At 37.1% G+C, this 20,158-nt stretch overlaps 1 protein-coding gene across 1 annotated transcript in view; it reads right to left on the bottom strand.

Annotated features, from left to right (window-relative positions):
- EVC2 (EvC ciliary complex subunit 2) overlaps nucleotides 1-20,158 on the bottom strand; it is a 1,983,677-nt gene that overhangs the window by 1,188,542 nt on the left and 774,977 nt on the right. The gene's annotated exons all lie outside the window — the stretch shown is intronic.

Below are 20,158 nucleotides of genomic sequence, written 5' to 3'. Positions count from 1 at the left end.
ACTTTAACTTACTTAACTATGCATAATACTGCTTTTGAATACTGTTTTTGCTGGAGTCTTTGATATTTTTTATGCTATCATACAATTACAAAATATTGAAAGAAACAAAAGAGATATTGACTTAACCAACACATGCCTAAAACAGATATATTTACATTTGCTGTCATTTGCCTTTTGCTGCACAGTAGACACATGCACGTCAGTCTTGTGATGTCATGTGTTTACTGCGTTTAACTACTCTCATTTGAGTTTAGAACTGTTTTGTAATGTGCAGTGCTTTTATGCCACTTTTGCTGCATATAAGCCAAGAAACGCTGAGGAATAAAATTCCAGAAGCAACACTTAAGTGTATCATTGTATACAGTGCCTACAGTTTTAAGAACTCAAGCTTCAAATGTTATCATGTTATTAAAAATACCCTTCTGTTCACCCCACTTAGGGAGAGTTTTTAACATCAGTTAAATGTGCTGCTTCTAGCAGCCTCAGATTCTTGGGTCTGTAATTGAACTTGTAATGTGTTAGTCTCCTCCCTTGCAACAATACATCATGCTGTGTCTCAGCCAGTTGCCTGTCATATGTTTATTGCAAACGGACAGTTAACCCTTTTATTATACAAATAGCTTTACTGCCTTGTTCAATAACAGTTTATGTCTTAATTTTAGTCTGTGAGACTTTCAAAAACTGAGAAAATTATTTTGTACATTTAGCAGTGTCAGCATGCATTTTACCAGATGCACTGCATTTATCACAGTAAATCTGAAAGTGCCCCATGAGATCAAGATAAACTCCTGGAAATCAGACTGTAAAGTACTAACTTTGACATAAAGAAACAGGAACCATTGTCTGTGCTTCAAGCATTACTTTACCCTGGTTTTGTTCCAGGTTTTGTACAATACGTTTATGACAAGGCATGCAAAAAGCAACATTTAAATAAAACATTTCTGTACATTCTATGACACTTCTGCCCAATGTAGTAAAGACTTACAGGTGCTAACATGCTGATTATACTATGTATTTAAATAATTCCACACATCTACATATGATTCAAATACATCAACAGTAAATGATGTAGTCCACTTCTTGGCATTTTCATGAATTGCATTCATTGTTAAAAGAAAAACAGAAGAAAATATTTACCACAAATGTTCAGGACAAGGTGGCCAGTCTAGACACAAAGATCATTTGTGGAAGAATTCTCTGCTGTTAGTCACTAGATGCTGGTGATGTTAGGTCAGGCATATGACCCACACCTCGTATTTCACCAACTGTCTGAAGAAGAATTACTGTACTGCCCTGTACTACACTGCAGTGGTTTCATCCGCCAGGCAATGGACAAAGTAGTAAGAAAAAAGAAGAGTGCACTCAAAAGAAGAACTGTGCAGTAATGTCACACTGTGAGAGGCACCTCTGCAGGTCACACCTCCCTGTTTTGTTCGAACTGGCCTGGTCTCGCCACTGTAAAATTTATGCTACTACACTGAAAGGTAGCCTGCACCATTACTCAATGAAGACAACTGAGACGGTTCACTTCTGATATAACATTCCTTTTACTGCATACGAAGTAGCATCTAGTATAACAATGAAAGATACACATGTAGCAAAACCATACTTCAGCTTAGAGCATCAACTGTAAAAATCAATGTCTCTCATACAAAAGAAGTCCAAACTTTATAGTCTCTTTCTTGCTTGCATCAGCACTGCCAGAATAATAAGTCTTTCCCTAGAAGCTGGTCTGCTGACAGTTTGTTTCCCATATTTCAAACATTCCGTTCCTGAAGAATAACTCCTTGGACTTGCTCTTATCTTGCATGTCCTGTTGAAGAGACACAGCTGCATACAAGAGCTTGTCTTGACTTGCTTGTAGATAATAGATTTCACAAACTGCATACTTTATAAAGATAAAATATTTTACTTCTGATTTCTAATAACAATGAATGCCAAGCTATATGCCTTTTGCCAAGAGTTTAAACTATGTGCACTTTTGTACTACACTAAAAAGCAGATTATTTATTTTACATTTTCAGACAAATCCACTGAAAGCCATTTTTAACTTGTTCACTGCTGAAAGCAGAATATGTCAAATCTCACAACGTCCAGCATCTGTTTGCTTAAGATTCCTGGGGGAGAATTCAAGGAATAAGCCAGGCTGCAAGATTTAGAGTTTGCAGCTGTGGATGCAGAATCTGCCTCACCTGCTGAGAGAAGAGGGTTGGATTCTGGTGTAGGTGCCAGGGTGGCACCAATGTCAGGCTACGCAGGAGTGGGTACCAGTGCTGGCGTGGGCAGTCCAGGGTAATCAGAATTGTTCTTGGTCTGTCCTGCTTTATCTTGAGTAATACTCCTGAAAGGAGGGGCAGAGGGGGAAAGGCATAGATTGAGAGATTCACCCACTGAAAAGATAGGGCATCCACTTTCCAGGACCTGCTGTGAGGATTCCTGATGCAGAACTTGCCGAGCTGGTGGTTGTAGGGGGAGGCAAAGAGATCCACCTCTGGGGTCTCCATTTCTAAATCAGAAGGTTGAAGGTGCTGTACTCCAATTGACACTTGTGTGGGTCTAGGGGATTTCTGCTTAAGTCATCTGCCAGTAAGTTTTCTTTGCATGGCAGTAATTGAGCTTGCAGATGGACTTGAATGTCCAAGGCAGTGTTCCACAGGGCCATGGCTAGCCTGCAGAGTGGGTAGGAATGGGTTCCCCCTGTTTGTTGATGTACCACATAACTGTGGTGTTGTCTGTTTTTATTAGCAGTTGTCCTGGAAAGATTAGGGATCTGAAAGCTGTCAGGGCATTCTGTACAGCTAGCATCTCTTTTTGGTTGATGTGCAGCTGAATTTGACTTGGGCTTCAGTGGCCCTGAATACATTTTCCATCCATGTGTGCCCCCCAGGCATAGTCTGATGCATCTGTGGTTAGGGTCTGGGTGGCTTGGGGTTAAGTAAATGGCAGTCCCTTGTTGTGGTTGCATGCTTCTGCCCACCAGAGGAACTGTGTCCTTAGACAGGGTATGACAGGAATAACTATTTCCAGAGCCTGAGAATGTTGGCACTAAATACTTTTAAAGTACCATTGGAGTTTCCTCATATGCAGTCTTGCATATGGAGTCAGCAGTATACATGAGGCCATGAACCCTAGGGCTTGCAGTATTTGTCTTGCAGATAGCTTGGTTCTGGTGCCTATTTGTTTGAAGTAGTCTGTCAGATAGACTTGTTTTTCTGAAGTGAGGAATGCCATCTGGGAAGTTGTGTCCAAGCTTGCTCCCAGGAATACAATCTTTTGACTGGGTACCAGTTTTGATTTATTTTCGTTGATGGTGTACCCCAAAGAGGTGAGAAGGCTTTTCACAAATGTCAGGTGCTGCAGCAGTAATTCCTGACTGTTCGCCTGAATCAGGCAGTCATCCAAATATGGGTAAATTTGGATATTTCTCTGCCTGCAGTATGCAATGGCTGGAGCCAGGCATTTCGTGAATACTCTGGGCTCAGTAGATAAGCCAAAGGGAAGTGCAGAGAACTGGTAAAGCATAGACTCTGCCCTGAAACGCAGATACTTCCTGCATGATTCCCTTATGAGGATATGCAGATAGGATTCCTTTAAGTCTAGGATGACTAACCAGATCCTTGGCTAGCATAGGAAGAAGCTGTTGCAGGGTAAGCATTTTGAATTTTGCTACCACTAGGAAGGTGATGAGAATGGAAAGATCCAGGATTGGGTGCCAAGAGCCCTCTTTCCTGGGTACCAGGAAGAGTCTGGAGTAGAATCCTTGACCCCTCTGTTCTACTGGAACTGGCTGAATAGCTCGAACATTGAGTAGGAAAAGTACTTGGTTTTGAGCTTCTGCCCACTGGTTTGGAGGAAGGTCTGGAAACCCGCTTTCCTGAGTACCAGGAATAGTCTGGAGTAGAATCCTTGACCCCTCTGCTCTACTGGAACCGGCTAAATAGCTCTGATATTGAGTAGGAAAAGTACTTGGTTTTGAGCCTCTGCCCACTAGATGTGATGAGGATCCACCAGTCCTGGTGGTGAATGATGCAAGATTGGCACTGAGGTTTTTGATGAGGATCCACCAAGGATCCACCAGTCCTGAGTGATGGGTGCAGAAGGCTGGGTTGTGGGAGGTTGTGCATTTGAGCAGGCTGGTGGCTTAAGGAGTGGAAAGGAGTGTCCTGCTTTTTTCCAAGTCATTGTGAGCTCTGAATACCCTGCATGTGGGTGGGGCACCACTGGCAAGGGATCTGCACTCCACTGCTTAGATCTGACTGGGTGGGGAAGACCTGGGGGTCTGTTTTGAGGGTCTGAGCTTGGGAACTTCTAAGATCTTGGCATTGGAATGCACACTTGGAAGGATTTGCCTGGGTCTTTCTAAAGGGTTGCACTCAGTCTGCATAAACTAAGTTTTTCTTTAATCCTGCTTTTTACCTCATCTTTGCAAGAGTCCTTATTCCTTTGTCCCCAAAGAAAACTTATTCAAGTGCCAAGCCAGTGTCAGCCAAGTCTGCTGGTCCAAACCAAGCTGCAAAACAAAGATGCTTCTATGGCGCCAAAACCACAGTGAAAAGTATGCTGCTTGACTTGCACACAGCTTTAAACCTGAAAGTGCAATTCTTACACTTTTCACAAACTCCAAACAATAATTTATTTTAATACTTTTAGCAATCTGAAACTATAAATATAATGCTGTTACTTTAACAGTAAAATATAATGTTGGTAATTACCTATTTAAGATATCTAATCAATGCCCTAAAATCCCTCTCTGAAGGGGTGGTCCTACATCTGATACCCCCTCTGAAATGTGTGTCTGAGTAGTAGCCTGAAGGTAGGGGTAGCCTGCCTAAATTAGCCTGTCAGCTCTTTAGGCCCCTGGGAATGATCTGGGTCTTCAGTAGGATTCTCTGGTTTCCTGAACTCTGGGTCAAAGAGTCAAGGATTCAAAGAAATCATAGAGGACAGAGGTCCAGAGGAGACAGGATGGATTCTATAAAGTGTTATCACAACAACAGAACAGGTTGAGGAAAATTTTGGACGGCCAATTTTCTTGGCAAATTCAGTGGAAATGCTCGACTGTGATGATCTCAACTCTACAAAGAAAAAAAAATTCTCTGGAAAGAGGGTTTCTTTCACCAAAAGTGGATTTCTCTGCAGGAGGAGCAGATGGAGAGGCATGTCAACCTCATCAATTTCAAACTCATAGGACTCCCTGGTCTGTAGAAGCTGAACTGACTGTCTGTAGTCTCTGAAGGGACTGGACTCCTAGACTCCTCAATCTAAGGAAGACTTGACTTCCCAAGCCATTGTAAGCATTTTGTTTTTGTGGCATGGGTTTTGCTGCATGGGCTCTGGTGCTGCATGCACTCTGGTCATGGGTTTTATAGGGAAACTAAGACTTCTCGGTAGTTTGGTCAGGTGTTTTGGTGCCTAAAAAAGTTGTCTGATCCGAAAAAGAATAACTGCCGGTAGATGCCCCGTGCCTCCTCAGTGCTACGGACCTCCGGAGCCAAGGGTCACTAGGTCCATAGAGTTCTATAGTCAAGTAGAGTCCTCGGACTCGAATGAATGGGTCTCAGTCTGCAAAAGCCCTGCAAGAGGAAGGAAGTGGGGGGCTGAAAAGCATAACTCGTGAACTCTTGACAGCTTAATGGAAGCATCATGAGCATGCATCGCAGTTTTGGACCGTCTGTGGTCTGTCTCTTTCTTTTTTTTTTTTTTTTTTTTTATCATCGGTCAGATGATGGCATGAAAATTCCGGAGATCGAAAGTGAAGATCGAAAATTAAACAAAAAAGGCAAAGGCGTCAACGGCGAATGGGGTGGGGTGTTACCAAAAAAAAGCGAGGGATGTTGTGGCCTAGCAGGCCTAAACAGGTGATGAGTAGAATGAAAATCTCAGGGGTGTTGCTTGCACTGGCAAGAAGACAATTTAACTTTTTCTGACATTGGTTAGAGCAAGAAAAAAGGATCAAAATGGGGGTACTTAGCTTTAGAAGACTTGGATTTATAAATTTGTAAAAGAAAATTCAGGTGGGGTAGTGACACGTGCAAACTACTTCTGCTTCGGCTCCTCGGCAAGAAGAAATGTAATGTGGCATGCTGCCTGTTTTTATACCCCTGACGTCCTGACATCAGTCCTGGAGCAACAGCATCCGACGCAGAAATACTAAGTCTCTGGTATTCGGGCCGACTGAGGGCTACATGCAGGAAGATAACCCAAGTTTGATGACTGCAACAGTGAAACACGAAGTACATCTCACCAGTAATGCCTAAAATAAATGATAGCTACGTTGATAACAATGGTATGTTAAGTATTGTTGAAACTGAGTGGAACAGAAAACTATATACATTGGTGAACTCTTACTGCATACCAGAGTTGGAACTAAAGATGCAAAACATTTCTTAGACACTACAGCCTTATTACATGAAACGTAAAGTCATAATAAATGGTGATTTGAATTGCATTTTATCAGACAAAGATTCCACTGCAGATAGAAAGCTAAGAATCACATCTTCAGGCAAACACTTAATGAATTTTGTAAATCTAATGAATTTAAAGGATATTTATGTACTAAGAAAAACAAACTCACTTCAATTTACCCATTATTCATACAGATATGAAACACAAACACTGATATTTTTTTCTCTTAAACAATCTGTTATCATATATCAGAGAAGTTTCAATAGCTTCATGCCAATTATCAGACCATAATGCTATAATATTCAATATTATTTTAAAAACTGACAATCTAATACATCAAAGGAGATTACCAGCGAACATTATTAAAATAAAAGGATTTAAGGATTGGTACATTAAAGAGATCAAAAAATTCCTAGAAATAAACATGAATGGCGAAGTAACTGACGCTGTCCTATGGGATTCACTACAGGCTAACTTAAATGGAAAAGTTACAACCTGGTATATTAGCAAAACAAGAGAATGGAACAAATAATTGAACATACTACATGACAAAATAGACACATTAAAGTTAAATCAAAAATCAAATGACATTATCAGTTAGTCTGAATTTAAAAATGTAAATACAACTCTGTATCCATGAACTACCACATAGGCAGCAATCTGCTTAACACCAAATGTGTGATAAGTGACCTTGGGACCCAGGTGGACAGTAGTCTCTCCTTTAATAGTCACATCACCACAGTAGTCAGGAAGTCCTTCTACGTGGCACACCTCATCATAAAAGGGTTCTCATCTAGGAAAAAAGAGGTCATCGTTCCCCTCTACTCGACACTCATTAGACCCATTATAGAGTACAACGCCCCTTTGGAATGTACCTCACAAGACATCTGCAGCAGCTGGAAAGGCCACAGAAGTACCTCACAAAGAGGATTACTGGACTCAAACAAATGCCCTACACTGACTGTCTCAAAAAACTCCAGCTTTACTCCGTAGCATATCACCTACTCCGAGGTGATCTCTGCCTAACATATAAAGCTGTGTCAAACCCAGAGCTGTTGGACATGCTACACCTAAAGAAATCCCAATCCCTCTGAGCTACATGCTCTAGGGACCTAAACCTTGTCACCACAATAAACAGGACATGCTGGAGGGATAGATTCCTATCCCAGAGACTTCCCATACTCTGTAACAGGCTACCCATCTATGTCAAGCAAAGTTCTTCATTAGCACTCTTCAAGAAAAATCTTGATGAGTGGATGGGAAATAGGAAATACACCCCGGGGATCACTTCTGTGTCTCTGCTCGACAGTGGCACAGGAAAATAACTTTCTTGGGTGGCGTAAACCAGGGAATCTTGTTGGCTAGGCTTACGTAGGCCCTTGGGCCGATAGCCTAGTACCTACCTATGAACCTATTATAAATGATAAAGTTTCAATAAAAATGGAAAAACAAACTTCAGGCATATTCAGTAAACCATTTAAGCTTGCATAGACTTGCTCTTAGATCAAAGAAAATGAATAAACCATGTGACGATGTGATGATGTGCCCAGCTGTGGCAGTAGAAGTAGGAAAGCGGACGTGTAACATACATCAGTATAGCTAGCAGGAGTATTGTAAAAAAATATGTCATTTGCATATCAAACTGATTTGTACAGGTGCTTGTGTTGAAAATGAATTTCTGAAGCTGCTTGTGTTAAAAATGTAGCAACACTGGGTCCTGCTGGATAGAAAAGAAATACACCTGTATTGTAACTGCTGAAATGAATATACTGTAACAAAGGATACTGGAAGACAGGAGGTTAATCTCAGTCCAGGTAACTTTTAAAAATAGTCTGAAATTAAATTACCTGGTTTAGGCCATAAAGATTGCATCTTACAGTTCTTTTTTTTTTTTCAAAACAGGTTTATTGTTTTAACATATAACAGAAATATCATAACAATTTTATACAAGTAATTAAAAATAGATATTATTATAATATTCAACAAAACAACTAAAGTATTTACAAAGACATCCACTACAATCAGATCAATTAATTAAACTAAAATACCATGCTATTGAAATTAGAATTTTTTAACAAATTTTGTAAATTATCCCATACAATATAATAAGATGTTTTTCTAGTTGTTCTTGACCTAATTGTGTTTATTTCCATATGGCACACTATATTCATAACATTTTTAAATTCATTGAACAAAGCAGGTGTATCTGAAATCCAATTTCTGGTTATTATTTTCCTAGCTACTGCTAGAATAGACCATAACAAGGGAAGCTTAACCTTTTTAACACTTTGAGGTACAGGTGTGTTGAATAATATAAGAGATTTAGAAATAATGAAATTATCTGTAAAAAGAGCCTGCAAAAATTCATTAATTGACTTCCAGTATTCTTTCAACTTTATACAGTCATAAAACATACGAGCCCAGTCAGCATTAATTTCTACATTACATCTCTTACATAGATTATCTTTATTATTTATTTTATTCATCATCAAGGTGTATAAAAAGATCTATGTAAAATTTCCATGTATAAAGTCTCTAGACAATGGAAGACGTAGTTCTATAGGCAGATTCCAATATATATTGTTTATCTTGTTGATTTGGTGGGTCCCCATTAATAGAAGTGAAATAATTCCAGTATGTATCTACACTGTAAAAAGTTTCTTGTCTGATAATTTTATGTATGTATGAAAGTTTACCTTTATCAGAAACTTTATGTTGTAAATTTAATATCAAGTAATCAATCAGTGTTGGAATAGATTCTTTAACTGTTATAGACATTAGATCTATTTTATTAATGAGATGTTGTCTAAAGGTCTGAACCTCTAACCAGCAAGTTTCTCTTAGATCAAATTCTTGCTTTAAGAAATCTAGATTTTTAACTTTATTACCAGATATCAACTGATACCAGTATTTTAGAACATTATCTATAGCTAAATGAGTTCCTTCAGAAGTAGATGACAAAAGCATACCCTGAGTATACATTATAGGGAATATAATAAAATTCCATTCCCTATACTTAGGGTGCATGAATATAAAGTTACGATATCTAATAATAATATTTAATGGGTAACAAACCATATGTTTAGGTGTAATAGGTGAAGTACAAAATTCCTTTAGTAACCATAACATGGAGTTATTTACAATCATATTTTTATGTGTTAAGGAGATTTTCATGAAGTGCATACTAATTAGCTCCCAATAATCTTTCCATTTTGACATATGACTGATCTATTAATAAAGTAATAACTTTTACAATAGAAGAGATAGTATATAAATTAAAGTCTGGAAAAGAAATGCCCCCTTGAGACCAGCTATTAGTATGTTTCTTTAATGCAATCCTAGGTCTATTAGGTGCCCATAGGAAATTTAACATTAGTGTATTCAGTTTCTTGATAATTATTTTTGTAGGTGGAAGTATTATTGATTGTATTAAGTATAAAATCTTGGAGAATATTATCATTTTAATAATTGTAAGTCTCTTCTCCATAGTAAAAAACATATTATTCCAGGTATTAAAAAGGTTTTGTATATTAAGAAAACAGATATTATAATTATTATATATAATAGATTTAATATCTTTAGATAGTATTATACCTAAATAAGTTATCTGACCTGAATTGGGTACATATTTAGTAAAATCACTAATGAGAATATTTTTTCGTATATATAGGTAGTATTTTAGTTTTTTCTTCATTGAATATTAAACCAGAAATACTTTTAAAATTCATCATTTTATCAGATAGAGACTGCATAGAAGAATTAGATCCTGCTGATGTAATTAGAACATCATCTGCAAAAAGTTGAATTTTGGGTGTTGTATTTTCATCTATTTCAAAACCCTCTATGTCAGTACTGTTTCTGATAAAATTAGCCCAAGGCTCCATTACTAAAGTGAATAATAGTGGAGAAAGTGGACATCCTTGTTTTGTACCTTTAAAATGGGTATTTTATGTGAAACATATGTTCCTACCTTAATATAAGCCAATGTTCCTTTGTATAAATGCTCAATTAGATTTACAAATGCATCTGAGAAGTTTGTGCACTTCAGTAAGGTAAACAGATAGTCCCAACTTACTGAATCAAATGCTGAACTTATATCAAGACTAATAAGTGTTAAATCTTTCTTTTTCCTATTTGCAAAATCAATTAATGTTAAAGTTCTTCTTATATTATCAAAAGTATTTCTATTTACAATGAAGCCTGTCTGATCTATATCTATAATGCCGGGATGATTGTCTTCAATCTATCAGCAAAAATACTCATAAACATTTTATAATCAACATTAAGTAATGAGATGGGCCGATATGAAGTACATCTAGTTGGATCTTTATTAGGTTTTAAAATTGGCGAAATAAATGTATATTGCCAAGATGGGGGGGGTTATTAACTCAGTTTGGGCCAAAATAAAAACCTTATGTATTAATGAATATGTACTTTTAGAAAGGATTTTATATATCTCTGGTATAATACCATCATTACCCGGTGCATTGTTTGATTTAAGCTTATTTATTTGTGTAATAACCTCTGTATATGAAATACTTTTGTCCAATAGTTTAATCTGTTGTTTATTAAGCTTTTTATTCATGTTTGTGGTTATAAACTCCTTTATTTTATCTTTAGGTTCCATGTTAATGTTATTATGGTTAATTTTGTGAAAGTGATTTCTAAATTAATCTAGTATTTCTGGTATACTAGAAACATTCTTCTTTCCTTAGAGAAAAGATTTCTTTGATATGGTTTTGATTATTCAACCTTTTTGTTTTATTTTAAGTCTATGTAAGTATTTGGGGCTTATTGAATAAGACAAAACTTGTATTTCTCTAAAGTTATTTTAACTTTATGAGTTAAAATTTCTTTGTATTTCTCATTTAGTTTGTTTATTTCTTCAATAACTTTCTTGTCCATAATATTTTCTTTATTATTATGTTCATAAGAGTCTAATTTACTTTGAATATCTAACAATTCCTTATCCCAAGATTTCCTTTTATTATTATACCATCTGATACTTTGTCCATATAGATATGATTTTAAGGCATCCCAAACATAGACAATAGAGACTTCAGGAGTATTATTTATGTCTAAACAATGTTTTACTTCTGAAAGTATATATTCTTTATAGTCTTTTAGTTGAGTTAAGTAAGCTGGTATCCTTTTGATCTGAACATTATGAGTATTTTTTTATCATGAATTCAAAAACAATTGAATTATGATCAGATATAGGACATGAAATGATTTTGGAATTAATTAAATCTGTTACCATCTGGTTAGAAATAAAGACCCTATCTATTTTTGAATAAGTTTTGTATCTGTTAGAAAAAAGGTGTATGGTAATGATTTTGAATCTATCTGATTATTAATATCATTCAAATGATATGAATTAGCAAAATCATTTAAATGTTTTGCATTAGATGTAATTCTTCTTTTTCCTATAGTGGTAGTATCACTTTCATGTAGTATACAATTAAAGTCACCAGCTAAAATAATATCTCCTATAGAGAATGATATGATCTTATCAAGATGATGTTTCACTGTATTAATACCAATTCCAGGTATCCAATATACATTAATTAAAGTGTAAGTCTTCCCATTAATTTGTATTGTAACCATACAAAACATTCCTTTGTCATCCTGATAAGACTTAATGGTTTTAGGAATGGGCATACTTTTATTCCATAAAATAGCCACTCCTCTTTTTTTCTGAGTGTGCTCTGAACTAACCAATATTGTATATTTGTTTGTGGCTAGTTTATCAATATCTTTTTTCAAGATATGGGTTTCTTGTAAGAAGACTAAGTTGGCCTTATGTAAATTAATGTATCTTATTAGGCTTGCCCTTTTACACGGATTATTCAATCCATTAATGTTTAAAGAAATTCCTTTTAAAGATGTCATTTGGCATTTTTAAAACTTAAGAATCTTATGATCAAAATAACAAATAACAACATAAGTAATGTTACATCTCCTCCTTTAGGTGTACCTTTAAATATAGCTGTATTTATTGAATCTCTTATGGGATTTTGTATCGGATTCAATTTTGTTTGTAGTGACAATGAGTGTACAAAATATATTGTGGATGTCAAAACTATATACATATAACAATGAACAAGTGAAAATAATGTAAGGATTAAACCTTGCATCCAGCCTGGAGTTATAAACTCCAACTTAGAGTAGTATTTACCACTCAAGTTAACCCCCTACCCTAAGCAGCAGTACCTCAGCTACCACCTTATCAATTTAATACTAGTTGTATTTAACTGAGGTTAACAGTTTTCAATTCAATTATCTAGCAAGACAAGACTACACATTTGGTAAAACAGCATCATATAAACTAAAATAAACTTTTTTTTTTTAAAACTGTTCATACTACTATATACATCTATGTAATATAAAACACTTGTATTCAAATAGCATTCAAATAATCTTGATGTTAGAAATCAAGAGGAGAGAAAAATAAGTTCTAACATTCATTTAAATGAAAAACTTTGGCTAATATGATTCAGACATTACATATATTAAGATGCATCTATTTTCTGTCATGTAAATGCAGTCAACAGCTTCAAAAAACCTTGAATTGCTTGTATATGAGCATTTTACTTATACTCATTATTGTCAATAGAATAAAATATTGTATTTATAGAAATTGTTATAAATCACACTGCATAGTTATGCAGATTCTCAGAAACACTTGCATTATTGTAAAAAAAAAAAAAAAAGAAGCCATCACACACACACATATATACATATATATATATATATATATATATATATATATATATATACACACACACACACACACACACATATATATATATATATATATATATATACACACACACACATATATATATACACACACACACACACACACACACATATATATATATATATATATATATATACACACACACACACACACACACACACACATATATATATATATATATATATATATATATACACACACACACACACACATACATACATATACACACACACACACACACACACACACACACATATATATATATATATATATATCTGATCTCACTGAGTTGTGTCCTTGCTAAGCACTATCCTACTTGCTGTCCCTACAATAAATCTGTCTGCTTCATACAAAATAATGCACAGCAAACACATTTTAGTAACCAGATTTTACAACCATGCTATACTACTGCTTTAAAATATATCACATGACAATTTCTTCCAGAATAAACTTATAAAATTATTTATGGTTGTCAATCAGATGAATTAAATGAGTTATAGTAATGTATATGTTTGGGACATAAGTTTTTAACACAGATTATTATGCTGCTGTTAAGTAGATTTTCAAAAACACTTGAATAAATGTTTCATTTTCTATGCCTTCTAAAATAAGACATTTACTTACTACAAGAAACTGCATCATTTAAACTCATTATAACTGACATATTTTATGAATTATAACATAGATATTTAAGTAATTATATAAAATAACTCACATTTAGATGTTAAAGAGTTCATTTTCCTTCACATAGGCATTTGCATCAGTTCTACTTCCTGGTAGAGTGTTCTTCCTGAATCAGTGATGTGTCAGTGTGATATCTAGGTCAAATGTTAGACTGACTGCTTTCAGCTTCTCTGTGAGAATTCTGAGAGTTGAAGCTTTTGAAGTAGCTCATGGACATTGTGCATGAGACAGCCCACATCCCAGATTGTCTCCTTAACATTTTGGGAAACTTATTAAAAACTAGTGACAAACATTCATTTAGCAGTGTAAATGCATCTAAACATGACAAAACCTTCACGATGTATTTTACAGGTTATTACAGCCTCTATGTAAGTGAAATTAAGCTAGCGTTATTAATAAGTAATAATATTTTGTCCCAACTCAATTTTTATGCAAATCTTATTATTTACTGTGTCTATATGATCAAAAGCATTTCTATATATTAAAAAGAACAGAAAAGAGAGTAGAAAATAAAAAGAGTGTAAGGCAGAGATAAAAAATGTAAGAGAAAGCTATAAGAAGTATATACAATGGAATATTACTTACTGTTTATATTAATAGAGTTAAAAATAAAACATATTATTTACTATTATTTAGTTCTAATTATTATTAGTTAAAGCATGACAGATTATTTACAAACAAGCATAAGCAGTATAATCAAGAAAGTATAATTAGGAATAGCATTTGAAGAACATATAAACTTTTTACAAGGAATAAATATGTTATTATTCTATTAATCATATTTTCATTACTCTTCTCTCCTGCCCTCCCCCACCCTTTACCCACTACATAATCTAAATAGAATGTCATTGTTTAAACAAAGAAAAGAAGAAAAGGAGAAAAAAAAAAAAGAAAAAAAATGTATCAAATTACTGACCTTACTTCTCTTTTTCAGAAAGAGAAAAAATTGAATCATAGCTTGTTATTAGTTCTTCAGATATTTTGACTGGTTATGAAACAAAACATTTCTTTGCACACAGAGAATAACTTTGATTAAATCTTTTTCAGAATATTTGTGGCTTTCTGGAAATGTAGGAACTATATTTAAAAAGATTAATAATGAAATAAAATGATGAGAGAAAAAAAAAAGAACATAGAACAAATCATTTGTTTTTTAGTCTCTTCTTCTTCTCTGAAGTCTTCCACGAAGTTTCAGTTGCCAGTCTCTTTAATGAAGGACTAGCCCATTCCATTTCCTCTATTTTATCCAAAATCTTATTTTTTTTGATAAACAGTAAAGCAGGGTCTAAGTCATCAAAAGTTTTAGGACCATCAGGAAGGAAGATTTTAAGCTTGGCAGGAAACAGAAAGTATGTTTTAAACTGTGCTTTTTTAAGCTCCCTTATTAGTGGCAGAAAAACTTTTCTTTTAGCTATTACCATGGAAGAATAGTCATTGTCAAAACGCACAGTTGTCTCATTAATCTTAACAGGAGCTTTAGCCCAAGCAGATTAAAAACCATCTCTTTATCAAAAGATGATAGAAATCTAACTATAACTGATCTAGGATAGTTTTTGTTAGAGTTAGTATTAGGTATAGATCTATGTGCTCTTCGATACCAAAGAGAATGCTTCTGGTAAGTCTAAAGTTTTAGGGAGCCATGTTGTTAAAAAGAAGTAATATTGTTACCTTCAATATTTTCTGGCAGTCCAAAAATCCTAATGTTATTGCGCCTAGATCTATTTTCCAGGTCATCAAGCTTTGTTTGTAAATGTGTATTTTGTTTCAGCAGAAACTCAATGTTGATTTCCTCTTCTTGGATTCTATTTTCCATGTCATTCACAGCTTCTTCTATGCCTGTCATCTGGATCTTCTGTTGTTGCAGGTCTATATGTAACAAGTCTATTTGTTTTGTAGTTTTTTCTATGAAGGTATCTATTTTAGTATCCATTTTATCCATCTTAGCAGTAAGTTGCTGGATTATAGTTATCAGAGACTGAAGTTCTTTCTTGATGCTGGAGTCTTGAGAATTTGTCTTACTGGAACTCATTTCAGACTGATAAACTGACAGGAAAATTTCCAAAGTGATTTCTGACAGGAATATTGTTAAAATTTCCTTTCTTTTTTAGATATAGTTCAAGAACTATATAAAACAAACTTATTTAGAAAGAAAATTACTTCAAAAATTAATTTTTTAAGTAATTAATTCCTGTCAGTGTAATGAAATTGGTGGAGCTGAAGAAATCTGCTGCTATCCTGTGTTCATCCTTGGCCACGCCCCCGTATCTTACAGTTCTGACTGCAGCCAGAGACAAAATGTCTGTGAAAACCAAGACTATGAATCATACTGTATTGTCTTTAGGGGTAAACTAATTGGTACCCTGGAAGGGTGGAAGTTTCTGAAATGGTTTTATATCTTCCAGATGCTACAGCACATCTTAGCAAAGCTCTATGTGTGTGTGTATGTTAACACATATGTGCTGGGTTCTGGTTCAGTTTCTAGTAAATGGGGTAGTGTGGGAACTAGAAGTCAGGTGAACAGATATATGTTATGTCAGTCTGTACTCCAGCACTGAAATGATGTTTTAAACTACATGAAGCATAAGTATCAGGGCAGTCTGTTATAAGAAATGACAAGACCACTCACCCACTTCATCTTGCCTTGCTCTTGTAAGTGAACTAGGGGACAGTAATCCTTTAGATCAGTCAGAAAAATATAGTGAGATTAGTTAAGTATTGTTTTTTTTCTATATCTGTGTGAACCATACCATTTGTGTTATTTTTTATATCCTGTGATTGAAGCTCTGGTTCATAGGTTCATAGGTTTATACTAGGCTATCTGCCCTAAGGCATTTATAAGCCTAGCCCAGAGTTTTTGTGGCTTACACCACCCCTTATGTTAAAAAATACTGTGCCCATTAGTTTGTTGTGCCTCTGTCCAGCAGTGACACAGAGATGATTCCCAGGGTAAACATACGATCTCCCATCCACCGGTCAAGATTTCTCTTGAACAGAGCCAGCGAGGTGCTCTGCCTCACATGGACCGGGATTTTATTCCACAACATAGGGAGTCTCTGGGTGACAAATCTATCCCTCCAGCATGTCCTATTTATATCCGTGCTAAGGTTTAATTCGCTTGCTCTAGTGGATCTGGTGGAGCATGTCCATTAATTCCGGGTTGGACATGGCCTTGTATGTCAGGCACAGGTCACCTCTGAGCAGACGGTATGCGACTGAATAGAGCTGGAGTTTCTTCAGTCTGGCAGCATATGACAGATTTTGGAGTCCCTTTATCCTTTTGGTGAGGAACTTTTGGGGTCTCTCCAATTGCTGCAGGTGTCGGGTGAGATACATCCCGAATGGGGCATTGGACTCGATCATTGGTCTGATAAGTGAAGAGTACAGGAGAACAATGACCTCACTTGATCTGGATGTGAATCCCTTTATGATCAGGTGGGCAATGTAGAAGGTTTTTCTAACCACTTTAACAATGTGAGTGTCAAAAGAAAGGCCACTGTCAACCTGGGTCCCCAGGTCCCTGATAACCTCTTCTGTGCTTAGTGGATTGCCACCTATATGGTAGCTTGGGTTACCTTGTTTTTCCCGAAGGGTATGACTATACATTTTTTGGCATTTAACTTCAAGCCATGGCTCTGGCACCAGCTATCAATTTCCGTGAGACCCCTCTGAAGGATATCTGTGTCCGATGTACTTTACACTATGGCTCCCAGTTTGCAGTCATCTGCAAACTTTGTCAGCCATAGTCCTCCTATGTTAGCCTGTACATCTGAGAAGTAGATGCCGAACAACAGGGGGCCAAGGACTGAGCCCTGTGGGACACCACTTGTGACCGGCTTGGAGTCTGACATGGCGCCAGCTACTCTAACCCTGTGGGTTCTGTCCTTTAGCCAGTTTGCAACCCATCTTGTGACATATGGGTTTACATTTAAGCTGGTAAGTTTCTCTATAATACCCGAGTGGTGTATTGTGTCGAAAGCTTTTGCAAGGTCAAGGTAGGCTGTATGGACTGCCTTTCCCTCATCAATGGCCTTGGTGACTGTTTCGAAGAAGTCGACCAAGTTCAAAAGGCATGATCTGCCCTTGACAAAGCCAAACTGGGTCGGGTCCAATGGCTGCAAGTCCCCTATATGTCTTTGTTTATGAGTTCTATTATGATCCTCTCCATAGCTTTGCAGACCAGGCTTGTTAAGCTTATGGGGCGGTGATTACCAGGGTCCGTAGAGGCACCGCCTTTGTGGAGTGGGACCACAGTTGCCGTACGCCACTCCTTGGGCACGTATCCTGTGGTAAGGCTAAGATTAAACAGCTGCCTTATGTGTGGGTTTAGTTCCTCATTGAGTTTGTGTAGCACACAGCCGGGGACACCATCTGGTCCCATTGATGCTGTGTTTTTAGCTTTAGAGAGAGCAGCTTTCACCTGCGCATTGGAGATGTCTGGGAACTGCACTCCGCTGGGATAGTTACCTCTCCTTTTGGGGGGGAGAGGGGGGTGAAGTTTGCACTGAACCTGTCTGCCAGTATGTTGGCAATGTCTGTGGGTTCAGTGATTTTTGTATCATTTTGGACTAATTCTGAGTATATCTGGGAGTTTCCACCCAGGTTTCTAACATAGCTGAAGAAGGCCTTATGATTGTCTTTTGAATCTATGGCAATTTTACTCTCAAAGTTGGCTTTGGATGATTTTATGAGTGCTCGTATTTTTTACTAATAATGATCAAAGGTGTCTTCTCTTTTATGGATTTTGCTCTATCATGTAACAGCTTTCTCCTCTTATTGTAAAGTTTGTTTATGGCTGGGGTCCACCAGACTGGACGTTTGCCCTTGGTGGAAGAGTCTTGGTTTTATTAGGGATTGCCTGATCCATGCAGTTCTGGAGGTGCTCGTAGAAGGCATTTGTAAGGGCTTCCGCAGCTTGGGTTGTGGTTTCCACTGGCTCGGGGGCCTTGAAGGATACCACACCAGTCTTGAGTAGTGTGAAGTTTGCTTTAGAGAAGTTCTTCACTGTGGTCTTTTTTGTTTGGGGTGGGGGCGGGATGTGGATATCCAGTGAGATTAGTTTATGATCTGATCTCACCAATGAGGGATATACTTCCGGTGTGGCGCATTTTGTCCCCATGATGATGAGATCTAGTATATTTTCTCCTCTTGTGGGAACGGTGACTAGTTGTTCCATGGCATTTGAATTTATGAACTCCAGGAACCTTTGGGCTAGAAAGTTTGGGCTTGAGTAATGTTCCCAGTCTATATTCAGGTAGTTGAAGTCACCCAATATAATGGTGTTTGGAGATACATTTATACCCTCCAGTGTCTTCAGGAAGGCTGTGTGGGGTTCCTAAGTTTGAGAGGGTGGCCTGTAGCATGCTACAAATTGTAGAGCAGTTTTGCCTAGGGTTAATTGCACCTGGATGGTTTCCGATGCTTTGTGCATTGCCACCAACCTGGAGGTGTGGGTATCCTTGATGAATATGGATACACCCCCTCCTTTTATGGTGAGGTCCGGGTTTTGGGGCCGGATATGAGGTAAAACCTGATAGTGCCGGGGTGCTCTCAGGAGCCTTGAATCAGGTTTCAGTCACAGCACAGACATTGATGTTCTCCATACTGAGAAGGGCCTCGAGTGTGTGCATTTTGAGATTTAGACTTCTGGCATTGAGCAGCATTACCCTTAGTTTCTTCCCATTTTTGTTTTCTAGGGTGGTAGGTTTAGAATTTGAGCCTTGCCTAAAAAGGCACTATGAGGGTGGCAAGAGCCTTAGCCAATATCCGGAATCCCAGGGTGATAGGTGCAAGCCGTCCCTTGAAACAGCGTGGCTTGTCAAGCATGTCATCCCACGCAGACACACACTGGATCCCCTTTGAATGACACCAGAAATTAAGCCAATTGTTAAAACTGATCATCTTGTCTCTATGTTGTGGCATCATTCTTGGTGAAGGAAGGATGCTGCTCAGGGTCAGGGTCATACCTGCCTGGGCTACATAATCAGAGAGCTCCTCTATGTCTCTTTTCATGTAGTCCAGGGAGGTACGTCTCAGGTCGTTCACACCAGCATGGACAATGACTGTGTCATAGTTGTACTTGCTGTGGAGTGACCCGAGTGCTTGTGTTATGTGGTGGATTCTAGCGCCCGATAGGCAGCTTACTGTGACCCTCTCCTTGTTCAGCCTGGTGAGTGGGGCGTCAGTGTGTCTGACTATGGAGTCACCTATGACAAGTATGTTTGGTGTTGTATTTGGCCTTAAGGGCTGCGACTGCTTTGCACACTGATTTTGTGTTTTATGTGTTGCCTGTGGTGTGTCATGAGGTGG

This window comes from Protopterus annectens, chromosome 14.part0 (genome assembly GCF_019279795.1).
Source record: "Protopterus annectens isolate FY-2018-M chromosome 14.part0, PAN1.0, whole genome shotgun sequence".
Classification (NCBI taxonomy): Eukaryota; Metazoa; Chordata; order Ceratodontiformes; family Protopteridae; genus Protopterus; species Protopterus annectens.
This window is presented reverse-complemented; position numbering and strand designations above follow the sequence as displayed.